This window comes from Nomascus leucogenys, chromosome 6 (genome assembly GCF_006542625.1).
Source record: "Nomascus leucogenys isolate Asia chromosome 6, Asia_NLE_v1, whole genome shotgun sequence".
NCBI lineage: Eukaryota > Metazoa > Chordata > Mammalia > Primates > Hylobatidae > Nomascus > Nomascus leucogenys.
The window spans coordinates 54,761,962-54,775,627 of record NC_044386.1 but is presented as its reverse complement, the minus strand read 5'-3'; positions in this window follow the sequence as shown (position 1 = coordinate 54,775,627).

Sequence of the window (13,666 nt, the reverse complement as noted above, 5' to 3'; positions counted from 1 at the left end):
GAGACAAATCATAAAAGGTCAGAATTGGCAGGGGCCTTAGAAGGTCTTCATGCTTGAGACCCCTATTTTGCAATATGGCAACTGAGTCCCAGAGAGGGGGGTTGCTTGCCCAGTGGCATTTATTAATAGAATCAATCAGCATACAAATTCCATAAATAGTAACTGATAACACTGTTTGCTGTAATAAGTTGACAATATGGGGGAATCAGCAAAAACATAATTTTAAGTGCTAATTCTCAGATACCACAAAATATGTTTTGGTTGGTTTTTCAAACTATTTTGTTCTTTTACCAGCACTTCTCAACTCTAAATCTTCCGAATTATTGATCTAACTTGGAATCTCTTTTCATGTTCTTTGGGAAAAAAGCAGCAATTATATAACAATTACTTCTGTTCTCACCAGTAGGAAGTTTATTAGAAGGTTTTTTTTTACCTTAAATATGGATGTAAATAAGGAAATGAAATATTAGAAACCCTAAGCTGGTTCCCTCTGAAATGTTACTACTTCCCAGAACAGCCTTTAAGTATTTTGTTTCTTAGTGCCAAGAATAGGACTTTTACCTCATGTTCTTCTTGATAGATGATAGACTAAAATACAGAAGCTGGATAGACATAATCCTATATGCATAAGAGACATATATATCTGCAGGTATACATCTATGTATGTACATGTATCTAACATATACATCAGGTCCTCAAAAAAGGTTGTTTTGTCTATCATTGTTTCATCCTAAGGATCATTGATGAGAAACAAAATAATCAATTCCTGGCTGAGGCCACTGTCTTTGTGGAGTTTGCACATTCTGCCCATGCCTTTGTGGGTTTCCTCCAGGTACTCTGGCTTCCTCCCATATCCCAAAGATGTGCCTGTTAGGTAAACTGGTGCATCTAAACGGTCTCAGTCTGAGTGAGTTTGGGTTTTTGTGTGAGTGCATCCTGCGATGGAATGGCATCCTGTCCAGAGTTGGTTTCTGCTTTGCCCCATAAACTGCTAGGAGAGGCTCCAGCAACCCATCACCTTGAACTCGAATAATTGGATTAGAAAAATGAATGAATACAAATTATTGTAAAATAAAATTTTTTTAAGTATACAATCATACAAATGCATGACAATAAACAACGCAGTACAGAAGAGCATATTTGTTAATGTTGTTTTTGAACTGTTTGGTGGTAGCGTGTGCGGTTTACAATTTTCACTTCACAAACATTTGTTCCTCAATCTAAGCCACAACCACTATGCCCACTGTCACTCACTGATTCACCAAAAGTTGGGTATATAATCTTACTTGTTTTTATTAAACTTGAAAAACTTTATGTATAGTTCATATTTATTTCAATGTTTAATATTAGAAGCACTAATGATGGCCATTCTAACTGGTGTGAGATGGTATCTCACTGTGGTTTTGATTTGCATTTCTCTGATGGCCAGTGAGGATGAGCATTTCTTCATGTGTTTTTTGGCTGCCTATCTGTCTTCTTTTGAGAAGTGTCTGTTCATGTCCTTTGCCCACTTTTTGATGGGGTTGTTTGTTTTTTTCTTGTAAATTTGTTTGAGTTCATTGTAGATTCTGGATATTAGCCCTTTGTCAGATGAGTAGGTTGCAAAAATTTTCTCCCATTCTGTAGGTTGCCTGTTCACTCTGATGGTAGTTTCTTTTGCTGTGCAGAAGCTCTTTAGTTTAATTAGATCCCATTTGTCAATTTTGGCTTTTGTGGCCATTGCTTTTGGTGTTTTAGACATGAAGTCCTTGCCCATGCCTATGTCCTGAATGGTATTGCCCAGCATTAAAAAATCAGGAAACAACAGGTGCTGGAGAGGATGTGGAGAAATAGGAACACTTTTACACTGTTGGTGGGACTGTAAACTAGTTCAACCATTGTGGAAGTCAGTGTGGCGATTCCTCAGGCATCTAGAACTAGAAATACCATTTGACCCAGCCATCCCATTACTGGGTATATACCCAAAGGACTATAAATCATGCTGCTATAAAGACACATGCACACGTATGTTTATTGCGGCACTATTCACAATAGCAAAGACTTGGAACCAACCCAAATGTCCAACAACGATAGACTGGATTAAGAAAATGTGGCACATATACACCATGGAATACTATGCAGCCATAAAAAATGATGAGTTCGTGTCCTTTGTAGGGACATGGATGAAACTGGAAAACATTCTCAGTAAACTATCGTAAGGACAAAAAATCAAACACCGCATGTTCTCACTCATAGGTGGGAATTGAACAATGAGAACTCATGGACACAGGAAGGGGAACATCACACTCCAGGGACTGTTGTGGGTTGGGGGTCGGGGGGAGGGACAGCATTAGGAGATATACCTAATGCTAAATGACGAGTTAATGGGTGCAGGAAATCAACATGGCACATGGATACATATGTAACAAACCTGCACATTGTGCACATGTACCCTAAAACCTAAAGTATAATAAAAAATAAAAAAATAAAAAAATTAAAAAAAAAGAAGCATTTTGGATCTTTATTTAAAAATTTGGTGATGTTTTTTGTGACCAGAAATACACCATAGGAATTTTACTCCTGCTTCTATTAATTAACCTATGGGAAAATTGGTTTTATTATTATAACCATTTTGCTTACAGTCACAGTTTCCAAGGACCTATCCATAACATTAAGTGAGAACTTAACTGTTGTGTGTGTGTGTGTGTGTGTGTGTGTGTGTGTGTGTGTGTGTGATTTTTCTCGATAACTGAGGGTATCTGATATATCATATCCAGACTTAGAGAGGTAGATCACAGAAATCTGAGCTGGGTATAAAAGTTACAGGTTTTCTAGTCTGTCTCATGAAAATAGAAAGCAATGTTCAGGGCTGAATCCTGATTATGGGGAAGCAAAAAGAAAGCCAAATGAAAGAAAAGAAAGCAAAAAGAAAGCCAAAAGAACGCCACAGTGAAGCAGAGTAGGGGCAGAACAGATAGGTAGAACCATTATTGTGTAGAAAAGGGCAGAAACAGCAACCAAAAATCAGCAATTTCCACCTGCCAAAAAGGTGGGGTAAGAAGTCAGTGAGCTAAATCTTATTCATGGTGGTTTCCCAAAGTGAATTTTAACCTTGTCTATGTATAGAGAGAAAGATGTTAAAGACTGAGAAGATTATGTCAAAATATGCTTAATGTGGACAATGTAAATGAGCGAGAGCTTTTAACCCTTCTAGCCCAGAGGAGATTTCTCCAGGAAGGAAGGTTTCAGACGCATAAGAATTTGAGGTATTTTACTTAATATTTTCCATTTTGTTCTATATTTATGCAGTTTAAAAGTACTAAAATTTGAATTTTAATATCTAATTTTTTAAGGCAAAGAAAGATTTACTATAACACATAATTTATGAAATTCCAGGAGATCATGCTAAAACAGTGCTTTATGATTCAGGAAATGTTGAGTGAATTGGCACCCCAGGTACCATAGACAGAATAGATAGAACTTAATATTTAAAAGGACCAGATACTGAAATAAAATGCTTCTTTGGCTAAATATTAATAAAAAATAAAACAGAGTACTTTAAATGGGAAAAGATTACTAAAGTTTTGAAGAAAGGAAAGTTCTCTGGTGTATTAACATAAAGAAATCAGAATTTTCTAAGAGTGAAATAGTAATTTGCTAAGAATTTTTTTTTTTTTTTGATACAGAGTCTCGCTTTGTCGCCCAGGCTGGAGTGCAGTGGCGCGATCTCGGCTCACTGCAAGCTCCGTCTCCCGGGTTCACACCATTCTCCTGCCTCAGTCTCCCAAGTAGCTGGGACTACAGGCACTTGCCACCACCAGGCCTGGCTAATTTTTTTTTTTTTTTTTTGTATTTTTAGTAGAAACAGGGTTTCACCGTGTTAGCCAGGATGGTCTCAATCTCCTGACCTCAAAAGAAATTCTAAGCCAATTATATAGTTTAGATATTTGTCTACCTCAAATCTTATGTTGAAATTTGATCCCCAAATATTGAAGGTGGAACTTGGTGGGAGGTGTTTGGATCACGGAGGTGAATCCCTCATAAATGGCTTACTGTAGTCCTCGAGGTAATGAGTCCCAGAGATAACTGACAGTTAAAAAGAGTCAGGAAATTCCCTCCACTCTCTGGTGCTGCCTTCCTCTTTGCCTTCTGCCATGATGGAAGCTCGCTGAAGCCCTCACCAGAAGCAGATGCTGGCCCCCTGCTTCTTCTACAGCCTGCAGAACCATGAGCCAAATAAACCTCATTTATTAAATACATTACCCAGTCTCAATTATTTCTTTGCACCAATACAAATGAACTAAGACAGCCAGTAATCAAATCTATTTAAGATATATGAAGAGGAGATGATAACTGTAATGTAGAAGGTGCTGTAGGGATGGAGAGAAGATTTTCAGGAAAATTCAGTGGTTTCATTATTACCAACTTCTCTGAAGTTGTTAGATGCCTACATCTAGTTTATTCTTTGAGGCAAATAGGTCAGAGGATTAAGGATACTATCTGTTTTCTCACAGGGCTTTTCCAGATCTCCTGGCATTCTACACATGAAAAAAGATCCAAAAATAAATAAATCTATATACATAAATAGCCATATCACTCAGGTGCATTCCCTGGAGTCGGTAAAGTGATGTTACTGAAATGATGCATAAAATGTGTAACTTATGAATTCAGATGCCACCATCCCCAATATCACTACACTAGTGCTATCTATATAATGAAAGCAAAATTTCATTCTAAATCTTAAGGTTGACTTAAGAATAACCTATAGAGATAAAACACACCCAGGAAATTATTATATGCTTACGAGTGAAACAGGAATGTAAACTCGGGACCTAGTGATTTGTCTGTTGGAGGTTTAAAGAATTCTGTTCTTCACCAGAAATTCTTACTATGTAGTGACGTCAATGGATTCAGGAGGCAATGAAAACAAAGCACAACTACTTTGTGGTTGTTCCCAGAATCTCTCTCAGTAACTGTTCTTGTTGCCTTAATGAAGGCATTTGATCTTGGCACCCCTTTTTCAAGAATTCAATGATATGATGAATGGATGATTTTTCCACAGCTGGCTGATTAGGCTTAAAGCCCTAATATTGGGGAAAAAAATCTATTGAGAGTCTATGTGTGTGTGTGTGTGTGTGTGTGTGTGTGTGTATATATTTCCCATTTTAATATTTTCAGACTTCAGTTGACCGCAGGCAACTGAAACCTCAGAAGGTGAAATTGTATATATATACACACACATATATATACATGTATATATATACACACACATATATATACATGTATATATATATACACACACATATATACATGTATATATATACACACACACACACATCTTTTTCTTAGAATTATCCAGGACATACTACACTATACTATACAACACTACACTACACTATACTACACTACACTATAGCCTGAAGTGTGTTGCTTTGCGCAGTTTGATCTATGATTACATTCTGATGTAACTTGTAAGAATTTATAGAAAAACATGCACAGTAGTCCTCCCTCATCTGCAGAGGATATGTTCTAAGACCCTCAGCGGATGCATGAAACCACCGGTAGTACCAGATCCTACACATACTATGTTTTTCCTATACATACATACCTATGATAAAGCTTAATTTATAAATTAGGCATAAGAGATTAACAACAATAAAATAAAATATAAAAATTATAATATGCCAGCATCACTACTCTTGCTCTTTGGGACCATTACTAAGTACAATAAGGGTTACCTGAACATAAGTAGTGTGATATCACAACAGTCAATCTAATAACTGAGATGATTGCTAAGTGACTAATGGGCAGGTAGCATATAGAGTGTGGATATACTAGACAAAGGAACGGTGCATGTCACAGCGTGTAACTTAACACTTATGAATTGTTTATTTCTGGAATTTCCCATTTTAATATTTTCAGACTCTAGTTGACCACAGGTAACTGAAACCTCAGAAGGTGAAACTGTAGATAAGGAGGACCACTTTATTTGGATGCCTCCTAATTTTTTATGTTGGTCTGTTTTGAGATTGGACAAAATGAAGTTGAGTTGTCAACTTAACTCAGGACGATGTTCTTTCCTACAAAAAGCCCGTCAACTAGATTTTGAAAAGATGTTCTCTGCTGTTCACAGTGGGGAGAGTGGTGGGTGTAGAGTATGGAACCTCTATGATATATCTTATCTTGTGATATCAAAGTGTTTGGGATGGTTTATCATCATCTTAACTTTGACTTTGTCAGATTGAACCACAACTTTAACATTATTAACATGTGCCTTTTGTATTTCATTAAGAGCTAAACAATTAAGTTTGCATTTTTGATGCACCATAATTGTAATAGTGTGACATTGTTCTGCTGATAGTGTTCATTGATCATTCATAATGCAGCTACTCACACCATGAATCAAATATAAATCAACACCTTTTTAAAATTTTACATACAGAAACACACTTCATTTTCAGATTGATAATTTGCATTCACAGTTTAATCTTCAACTGTCAGAATTTTTGGTGTAATTTTCATCTATTTTCTTATCACAGATCTTTAAACTCTTATTAAAAATGTTTTAGAAATAAACCAAATACTAAGGCAAAGATTGAATAGGGAAAGCTTTTAGCATTACTAATTTGAAGTTTATTTAATGGCTGAGTTAAACAATTGACATTCAGTTATAGGACAGACTGCATATCAGTGAACTCCTTAGTTTTATGCAGGAAATGGGGGTGCATGGCTAACTCTCCCTGCAACATTAGAGTAAATAAATACTTGGTTATTTGATCTCAATATCTGTGAGGTTCTTTCTGCTCCAACCCACTTTGAATTCCACAATCAATGGAGACATTGTCCTCAGGATCTATTCCAATAACTTTCCAAGTTTTTTACATTGCTAAAAGTATCACAACTGCAGTGATTTTATATGGTGTCAACTTATCTAAATTAGAATTATGGTTTTATATGGTGTCAACTTACCCAGAATTGCTTTCCTTATATGGTTCTGGGACAAACTGGGCAATGGAGAAGTTTGTGTGAGATTTGGAAGGAAGAAGATAAGTAGTAGTCATTAAAGGCTGAAGCATGACACATGCCACTGAAATTTGCACACAATGTCACTGATCTGCTACATCACCCAACTGGGGAGGAAGAGCACTCTGGCTTGGAGTTCTTCCGGGTTCTTCTTGCACTCGTTCATCTTCTCTGAGGCTTAAGCCAGGCATGTGTGCAGCTTAGGGATGAAGGACACCAGCTTCTTCTCCAAAACACTACATCATTGAGATTGGATGCAGACCTGGGTTTTACTATGTCCTCCCAAGTTCCAGTTTGTTCTCACTCTCCTTTGCTTCATGTCCCAGTTTTCTTCCCAGTGCTCACTCTGCTGACTTACAAAACTTCATGACCACCACCACATACAAGAGCTTATCACACACTTCTTTATCACCTTCTACAATGTGTACTTTTTAGTCCCTATAATAAATTCCTTTTTCCACATAACTCCAGGTGGTTCTGCTTCCCTGATCAAACCTTCACCAATACAAAAATAGAGACTGAATTCTAAGCCAGTGATTCTTTCAGCTGATAACTGGGGGAGGAGCACGAAGTACGCATTCTTCTCTCCATGACTGTGCAGCATATGCTGACATGTTTCTATGTAAAGAAGGGAAAAACTTTAATCTTCATGTATGTATGCATGTATCCTTTTTAAAATGCAGAAAGCAGCCTCACATCATCCAAGGAATTTTCTAAATTGAGTCATGGAAGCATGTCTCATTATGGTCAGAATCTCTGCTGCCTTCCGATTATTGCCTTTGCTATTCTAAATCTCAAGTGTGCATACATTTCTGTATAATGATGAACATTTTTCCTTCACTAAACGGTCTTGTCTCGTTGTCACCAAATAAGGACCTTGGTAATTGCTGAACTTGAGCAATTATTAAAGAATCGTATCTCTTCTCTAAGAGTTCTCTTTCTTTTCTTGGCCTCTTATTCTTTCTTGTTCTTCCCCTCCCTAGGACCTGTCTTGAGAAAATACGGTTAATCTCCTCTAGAAGCTTGTCTTCCTCAGCTCTTCTGTTCACTCATTAAATCTGGCTCTCTTATGCCAGTTTTGCTTTGATTGTATGATTAAAGTTACTTAAATATAGAAATGGGTTGTGATGGTGGAGAGAGGGCCTGTAGCTTTACAGAAATATATCTTATCCTTATGGATTTATTGATCTAGACAATAGATAAGTCAGATGGTACTGCATGCTCAAGATTTTATGTTTGGAAGAGAAGGTAGTGATCAGCATTCACTGGGAGAGGCTGGAAACTAGTTTTATCCAATAGGATAGGATCAATGCCAAAGGAACACTCAAATACAAGTTACAAAAGGAAATTAATGCAGATGGCTGGAAATTGGCATCTTCTGAGTTCAGAGCCAGTTGAACCCAGTAGTCTTGGCATTTCTCCAAAGAGTGTTAAGATTTCCCCAAACATAGACAGTCATGGGAATCTTAAATAGAAGAAAATTGTAGAGATTCTGATGACTGATGGTGATGTTTACTGTTTACTCATAATGCAACCAGGTCACCCATGCGTGGCTAGCCACGTAGGAACCTTTCAAGAAAATGAGTGTAGTTAATCAGACTACACGTAAGAGGCAAGATTCCAGTTTCTGAAGAGAAAAAGTGACGAGAAGATTCTTCAGCAAGAACAATTTGGCAAGACGGTTCTTTAGCAAGATCAGTTCAGGACCCAGTCATAGAGCTATTCCATGATTTATGCATTCACTCAATGTTTATTGAGTGTATAGTATATTCTGCAACCTGGGCTTGGCATTAGGGGTGCAATAATTTTCAAAAATGCATTTCCAGGAACTAGTGGTTATGTATTAGTTATAGTCCTTGAAAAATAACTACGTGAGTAAATATTTCTCTTTACTATTATTTATTTCCTACAGAACTGCTAAGAGCTTTTATAAGCACATTTATGCTGCTAATGTGTTTCTGCAAAGGGTTATATATAGTAGGTTGCATTTTTCATACACAACTTGTTTAATGGTACATCCTTTAGGAAATGCTGGCATGATGAAGACATGCCATCCTGGCTTTCAAAGACCTCATCTTCGATTGAAAGCCAATAGTGGAAAAAGTGATCTATGTAGATAAATAGAACACTAGAGTAATAGAAGTAGAAGGTGAAGAAAAGAAGCTGTACTAACAGTTCATTTGCTCCTTTAGATTCATCATTCAGCCTTCTCCTTCTGCTCTCTGTTCCAGTGATGTGGTGGCTACTGGCAGCATTATTTGGGTTTCCTTGTCCTCTAACTTCCAGTTGGGATCAATCAATGAAAGAATCCAGCAGCACATCAGAGGGTATGAAGACAGAGAGACTGGGCTATTATTTCTGCCCGCATCTACCCTTCTGTACCCCTGGCAGGGGAGATTTCAGCCGTGGCTGTTTTCTTCTACTAAAGGCCATGGATCCTGTCAAGCAGCCCCTCACACATATGTATAGCTCTCACTCTCTTCGGGGACAGGATCCTTCTATCTCTTTAGGTCTAGTGTTGATAACACTTGTGGTTAGTTCCTGTGTGTGTCACCATCTGCTTTTCATTCCTTAACTTCTGTATAAAGCACCTTAATTAAATTATATCTAATTAGCTTTTGTGTGTATAATCTATATTGTGCCAGAACCCTGAGTGACAAAGGAACTAACATTTATTGTCTATTATGTCCCAAACACTTTAACATACATTATTTTATTTTCTTATCACAAACACCCTACAGCTTATGAATAATTAGCCTCATTTTATAGAATCTAAAAAGGGCAGAAATGAAGAACCAGAAAGGTCAAATAACTTGTTCTAAGTCGCACCTCTAAAATTAGTAGATGTGAGACTTGAGCCCAGCTATTCAATAGTCATACACTTATCATATACTATTATTAAGCAAAAAGGACCAATTACTCAAAATAGATCAGAAGGTTAGAACCATACTGGCAACAAGTTTTGCTTGATAATAAGCCAACTAAATAATGAAATGATTTGGTACCAGAATGCAGAAGTAGATCAACTAGATTGAGCATGGAGAGAAGAGGCAAGGGACATGACAGCCGTTTTTAGAACTGCACGTGTTTTTTCCTCAATTCTATCAAAAGGATTCAAAAGACACAATTACACTCAATACACACAGCATTATAAAATCATACATTCTGCCACAGTGAAGAAGGTCTGAATTCTTCTGGAGCTGTGTGCATTTGAGAGTTTCTTAACTGATCACTATCCCTGTAGTGATCTACATTAATCAAATTAGGAAAACAAGAACAACAGCAATGCCTTATCTATGGTTCTCTGTGTATCTGGGTGTGGAGGCATGGAAAAGGTATTGCTGTTTTCCCTAACTGTAGGGAAATTTGGGTACTAATATATGGCATTGCTGTCCATATTTACATTAGAACATCAAGTCCCATACAAATGTAATAAATCTGGATGGGAATAAAAAACATTTCATTTTATTTTTTCATAAATTTCTTAGATATAACTTTCCTTAATGCTCTGACCCTCTCTGAAAAGCTAGAGAATCTGATAAAATGAAATAAGACAGGTGCACATCTAGACACTGGCAAAACAAATGTACAAGTTGTTAGACAAATGTAATTCAGCAACAAAACAAAAACAGCAACCAACATCTGCAAGAATTTCCAAAGCCAGCAATGTATTATTATTATTTGTAGACAAATATAGTATATGGGTTTCCAAACAGGAATGACCAGTCTCAGAAGGGTTAAAACAAGGCAGACAAAGGAAAGATACAAAGCCTTATGACAATAGCTTTATATAACAAATATAGCCAAAAATTATTATGCACTTTCTAAAATCTCAGGAGGAGGATGATGAAGATTTCATTAATCTAAAAACTCTTCTGTTAATCATCAAATTGTATGTTTGTTTCATTTAGGTACGCTATTTCCCCCTTTATTTTACTGGAAATGTTTTTACCAAATGGAATAGATCTCATAGTGGTGATAGGGTGGAATTTCTTTGACATAAAAGGGAATTTTTGCCTGCAGGGCCAATATCACAAGGATCAACGATTTTTGATTAAACACATATATATATATACCAAGGAGTGTAGCTATGATGTTTTTGTGTGATATTTGGATTTTGTAATGAAACACAGCAGGGAGAATGTGGACATTAAGGTAAATAAATACAATATGTCTGAAATCTGTGTAAGATCTAACTCCTGGTATTATGATTAATTTTCTCTGGGAGGCAGCCAACACTGACATTATGCTGCTGTTGAGAGATCTTCTTTTGAGGGAGAATGTCTGGTGATGCCAGTCTGAATAGCTGCACAAATGATGATGTCTATGTCTTTACTAAACTGGGATTGTCTGATGAATCAAAATAAATTTTAGAGCTATGTGGAGCCCAGGGTAGAAATTTGGTTATTTTTCCAAGTCTTGAGCTAATGGACCTTTTAGAAGCCAAACTTATTATTCCCAACAGGTGCAACAATGTGCGGTAAGGTCTCATGAAAAGAACGTGAGGTCTAGTGTCAGAAAATCTGATTTGAAGAAAAGCCCTGTTGTGTTCTGAGAGTGGATTCAGGGTAAGTCACTCTCTTTGGATGACAGTGTCCTTACCTATGTGATGTCAATAATAATGACATCTATACACAGGTAATCATGACAATCAACTAGAGTAATATACGTGAAACTGACTATATACATCTGTTTCTTGAAGTCAAGAGGTCTACAGATTCTTCCCAACTCTTCCCTTAAAAACAACTAAACACCATGGAAAAAGTATTTTAAACTCTCTTTTAAAAATATAGTAAATGGATGGCAATAAGAAAAAAGAATATAAGCAATCAAAAACTCAGCAAACCTGAGAACCTAGAGGGATAAAGAGGAAAGTGAATTTGAGTTTCACCATGAAGACACTTACCAAATCTAAATGAACTTAGTACTGGGCTTTCGCAGTCTCCCAGAAGACATGAGACAATGCCCAGGACAAATTCAGGTAGGAAATCTAAAAAGACATCACTCTATGTTGGCATTAGGCTAGAACTTCCAATGGGTGTATTTTGGCATAAGGCCATCTAGAAATAAATCAGACTGCTTTTCTTCCCAGGAAACCATTTAGAAAAAACCCTTGTCTCAAACCATTTTTTTGCAGAGGAAAGAAAAAAAAATTGCTTTGGAAACCTACAACAAACTCTCACATAGATTTGTACACCAAATTTACACTAGTTACCAAATTTACACTTAAACCAGCAAAAGCTGGTTTAAGATATAAATATTTTCATCTCAAATCTTCCTAGCATAGTAGTGCTCCAGATGTATGGTAGAAGTAAATGCTAATCATTTGTGGAGTAGATGACCCTCAGCCTACATCTCAAAGGAAGATAAGCTTATAGTAACAAAATATTAAATGGGTAGTCTGGGGGTTGGTCAGGGTGTGTAGGTCTCCACGACCAAAAGAGAGCAGTCAAAAACAAAACACAACAACAATAACAACATGAAAATAAGGGCCCCTAAAAGTTTGAATATTGAAATTATTACACAGAATATAAAATAAGCCTGTATGTCTAAAAATAGACTATAAATGTAAGTAAAGACAGACTTCTGTTTCCAACTATGATGGAGTAAGTAACTTGTATTAAACTAACCTCTCTACCGAGGAAAAAAAACACCCTGTAGATGTGGAATAAATTTAGAAAACAGATATTTGGAGGCATAACAGAACAAAGGAGGTAGTGAGGGCTTGAGGGGAAGAGATCCTGGAGAGATGTGGGCATGGTGGGGCTATGTGTGGAGGTGATGTGAATGCTGTAACTTGCCTTCACTCTTTTTCTTTTCATAACATTTGCCAATATACAACCAGCACTATAGAAGCCAGACAGGAGTGACCTAAAGCTTGGGACAGTCACTCTGGGCTGAGGAGGCAAAAACTGACCCTTAAGCTAGAACTTGAGAATCCAGATCACAGAGAAAAAGGAACCAAAGAGAAAGCAGCCCACATTTAACTATGTAATTTCATCTTTGGATATTTACTAACTCCTGAATTTAGCATTCACAGTATAACACAGGAAACCAAGCGAAACAGATGATGTTCCCTCTAGTACTCATTTGATAAGAATTCTGTTTTCATGAATGGATGTAGAATTTTACAGTTGTTTCTGTATACAATTTTTTTCTGTACATTTTTTCTGTATCTATTTAGACAATTGTAGGACTTTGTTTTTCTTTTAAAATCTGCCAATACAGTGCTTTGCATCGCTTGATTTTTCAAATGTGAAAATGATGCTGTAATCGTAGGATACATCATACTTGATCATATTTTTAGTCATAACTAGATTTTCTTTTATTTTGGCAAGGATTGTTTTATGCCTATTTATTAATGATATAGTGAATTTTATTACTTACAAATCTTTGTCTGGTTTCAGTGTCAGGGTAATGCAGGCTTTGTATACTATGTCAAAAGGATTCCCTGCTATTTTCTCTTCTAGAAGAGCTCGTTTAGAAATGGTATGCTCATGGGTCGGAAGAATCAATATTGTGAAAATGGCTATACTGCCCAAGGTAATTTATAGATTCAGTGCCATCCCCATCAAGCTACCAATGACTTTCTTCACAGAATTGGAAAAAACTACTTTAAAGTTCATATGGAACCAAAAAAGAGCCTGCATCGCCAAGTCAATCC